The sequence below is a fragment of the Coptis chinensis genome, chromosome 3 (genome assembly GCF_015680905.1).
Source record: "Coptis chinensis isolate HL-2020 chromosome 3, ASM1568090v1, whole genome shotgun sequence".
Lineage (NCBI taxonomy): Eukaryota > Viridiplantae > Streptophyta > Magnoliopsida > Ranunculales > Ranunculaceae > Coptis > Coptis chinensis.
The window spans coordinates 114,770,354-114,774,862 of NC_141458.1; positions in this window are offsets into that span (position 1 = coordinate 114,770,354).

Genomic DNA, 4,509 nt, shown 5'->3' on the forward strand with positions numbered 1-4,509 from the left:
GAACACCTCTTTCTCCTTTCTGAACATCTCAAATATGATCCCTTTAAAGCTCAAACGTGACAATTACTTGATGTGGAAGCAAGTCTTTCTACCACTTCTCAAAACACATGATCTGATGGGTTTTATTGAAGGTACTAATATTTGTCCACCCAAGTTTCTTATGAATAATGATGAAATCTATTCAACTGTTGTTAATCCTTAATATGTAGTATGGGTTAGAAGCGATCAAATGCTCTTAATATGGATTAATGCAACATTGTCAGAAGAATTAATTCCTTATGTTGTTGGAGTATCTACTTCAAGGGAATTATGGTTAACTTTAGAAAAGAGGTTGGGTAAGATTTCAGTAGCACATGTTATACAGTTGAAATCACAGTTACAAGAAATTCAGAAAGGTGATTCAACTATGGCTAAATATCTGTAGAAGATTAAAATGATATCTGATAATTTAGCTGCATCTGGCTCTCCTATTGGTGATGGTGATCTTATTTATCACACTTTAAGAGGGCTACCTACAGATTATCATTCCTTCACTACATCAATCCGTACAAGGTCTGTTAATGATCCAGTTCAACCTAAAGAATTACATGGTTTACTTTTAAATGAGGAACTTACCATTAAACAGAGAAATAAAGGAATACTTAATACATAACAAATACATCAAGCTTTTGCAGCCTTCAATATTTCAAATAGAGGTGCTTATGGTTCAAATAGAGGTTTTGGTAGAAATGGTGGAAGAGGAAATCCTAATGGCAGATGAAATGGATATTATAGAGGAAGAGGAAACAATTATCAAAGTTATAATCAAGGACAGTCTTCAAGTCATACCAATTCTGGAAATGACTATAACAATTCTGGAAATGGTTATCAAGGTTACAATTCTGGAAATGGTGGTAGTTTTAATAACAGTGGTACTAATTACAAGAATTTAGGATACAACAATGGAGGATCTTCAAGACCACAATGCCAAATATGTAACAAGTTTGGCCATATTGCCTTAGATTTTCACAATAGAATGAATCACAGTTATGTTGGAAGGATTCCACCTGCAAAACTTGCTTTGTTAGCTAGCTTCAATGACATTGGTTCTGCTGATTAGAGTAATGACTCACAGTACTATGAAGCTAAATTTTCTGGTTTTAATACATCCAATCAAGCCTCAACATCTCAGCAGCCAAATAACTCTTGCTGGTATGCTGATACTGGAGCTTCTAATAATCTTACTGCTAATATCAATAATCTAGCTACTCACACTGATTATAAAGGATCTGATAAGGTGCTAGTTGGCAATGGACAAGGTTTGCCCATCTTACACACTGGTTCTACTATATTCAATGTTTCAAATTCTACTCATAAATTTCATCTTAGAAACATATTGCATGTCCCTCATATCAAACACAACTTGCTTAGTGTCCACAAATTTGTTTATGATAACAACTGTGTTTTGATTTTTACTCCCAATGTTTTTTTTGTCAAGGACATGGCATTGGGGAAGATGCTTTTTCAAGGACAAACTGAGAATGGATTATATCCTCTGCATTTCTCAAGTTAATGCCTATCTTCTCCTACTGCATTTTTGTCAAATAAAGCCTCAAGTTCTACATGGCATGGTCGACTTGGTCATCCTGCTGCTCTTATCTTACACAAACTCATTCAAGAAAAATGCATTGATGTTCATTTAAATTCAAAGAAGTCCTTTTGTACTGATTGTGCTATAGGCAAAATAACAAAACTTCCTTTTACTTTGTCAACCTGTAAATCTACTATTCCATTATAGTTACTTCATATGAATTTATGGGGTCCATCTCCTATTATTTCTGTTAGCGAAAATAGATTTTTTGCTACTATTGTGAATGATTACACTAAATACTGTTGGTTCTTTCCCTTACAACCAAAATCTCAATTCTATCATGTCTTCCAATCTTTCAAATTATTTATTAAAAACTTCTTATCCTACAAAATCAAAATAGTTAGAACTAACAATGGAGGGGAATTTGTTAGTGATAAATTTGATTTTTTTTTTGTATGTTTCTGGTATTTCTCATCAGTTCACTTGTCCTCACACTCCAGAACAAAATGGAGTGGTGGAAAGGGAACATAGACACATTTTAGACATGTCTAGAACTCTGATTTCACAATCCTTCATTCCTACAAAATATTGGGTTGATCTTTTCTCTACAACAGTATATCTCATAAACAGATTACTTTCATCTTCCTTGAACTTTATTTCACCATGGGAGAAACTTTTTCACAGAAAACCCAACTACTCTATGCTTAAAATATTTGGATGCAGTTGTTACCCCTGGTTAAAACCCTACACTTCCAATAAGTTGGAATTAAGGTCTAAATCTTGTGTGTTCATAGGTTATTCTCTAAATCATAAGGGTTATAGATGTATTCATATTAATTCTGGTAGAGATTACATCTCAAGGCATGTCATATTCAATGAAACTGAGTTTCCTTTTAAATCTTTAAATCCCCATTCTACTTCCAGTTTTCCATCTTCCATTACAAGACAAGTTACTTTAAATTCTACTTTTGCGCCACAACTTTTCATTCATAACTCTGTATCAACATTTGAAAATTATGATACATCTATTTCTCATAATTCTAATTCAACTTCTGAAAGTCATGACACTTCCAATCCTTCCACTGACCAAATTCCTTCCATTTCTAACACACACACCATGCAAACAAGAGCCAAACATGGCATTTTCAAACCTAAAGCTCTTCAAACTTTTAAACATCCATTACCTCATGCTCTTCAAACAACCTTATTTTCACTTCCTCCAACTCCTACTTGCTTTTCACAAGCTATTAAAGTTTCAAACTGGAAAGATGCAATGGTCAATGAGTTCAATGCTTTACTCAAGAATAATACTTGGATTTTTGTTCCACCATCTCCATCTCAAAATTTAGTGGATAACAAATGGGGTTTTAAACTCAAAACAAAGGCAAATGGTACTATTGACAAACATAAAGCAAGACTAGTAGCCAAAAGGTTCAATCAGCAATATGGAGTGGATTATTTACAAACTTTCAGCCCTGTGGCAAAGCCAACAACCATCAGATTAATTCTTTCTATTGTTGTACATTATGATTGGGAGATAAGGCAACTGGATGTATCAAATGCCTTTTTACATGGCCACTTGAAGGAACAAGTATTTATGAAACAGCCACAAGGATTTGTTGATCCTACCAAGCCTCATTATGTGTGTAAGCTGTTAAAGTCTATTTATGGCCTCAAACAAGCACCTCGTGCTTGGTATGAAGAACTTTTTCAAGCTTTATTGTCCATTGGTTTTACTACTTTTGAAGCTTATCACTCTTTATTTATAAAGAGAGACTCAAAGTCAGTCACCTACATTCTGGTATATGTAGATGACATCTTGATTACAGGAAGTTCAAAAGCAATCTATTCAGATGTTATATCTCAACTCAGTTCAATTTTAGCAATAAAGGACTTAGGTCTTCTTCATTATTTCTTGGGCCTAGAAGTTCAGAGGAGTAATAGAGGGATTTTCTTATGTTAGACTAAGTACACATATGATCTACTGCAAAAAGCAAACATGGTTAATGCAAAGCCAGCGCCTACACCTATTTCATTTAGTTGCAGATTAGATTCACATTCAGGGGAACTCTTGTCAGATCCTAGTGCTTATAGATCTCTAGTGGGTGCATTGCAATACTTAACTTGGACAAGACCTGCCATTTCTTTTATTGTAACTTGGTGTGTCAATTCATGCATTGTCTAAGAGTATCACATCTTGTAGCAGTCAAAAGGATTATAAGATATTTGAAGGGTACTATAAGCTATGGAGTATGGTTTACCAAAGGAAACTTCAGTGTACATGCATACACAGATGCTAATTGGGCTGCTTGTCCTATAGACAGAAGATCAGTCACTAGACTATGTGTATTTCTAGGTAACAACCTTCTCTTTTGGTCTACAAAAAAGCAACACATAGTAGCTCGTTCAAGCACTGAAGTAGAGTATCGTTCTCTAGCTCAAACTGCTGCAGAACTTTATTGGATTTGTATACTCTTAAAGGACTTACATATTTCTCTATCTCATCCTCCTTTAATTCATTGTGACAATATTTCTGCAATTGCTTTAGCCAGTAATCCTATTTTTCATGCTAGAACAAAGCATGTGGAAATAGATTATCATTACATTAGGGAACTTGTCATTAACAAGGTTGTGGATTTACAACACTTATGCACCAAAGATCAGCTAGCTGATCTCTTTACCAAGGGTCTATCTACACAGAGGTTCAATATGCTATTATCCAAGTTTTCTGTGATTCCATCTCCTTTTAGCTTGAAGGGGGGTAATAACGCATCTGAAGAGCACTCGACTGAAATCAACATAAAGACTGGTCAAGCAAGGACATATCAGAATTCTAAAACAAACTTTGTAATAGAATGACAGCTCATTTTTAGTTTGTAACTGATTGTAACAGTTTTGTAGTTTTGTATAAATAGGAAACACATTGTAATGAATAATTA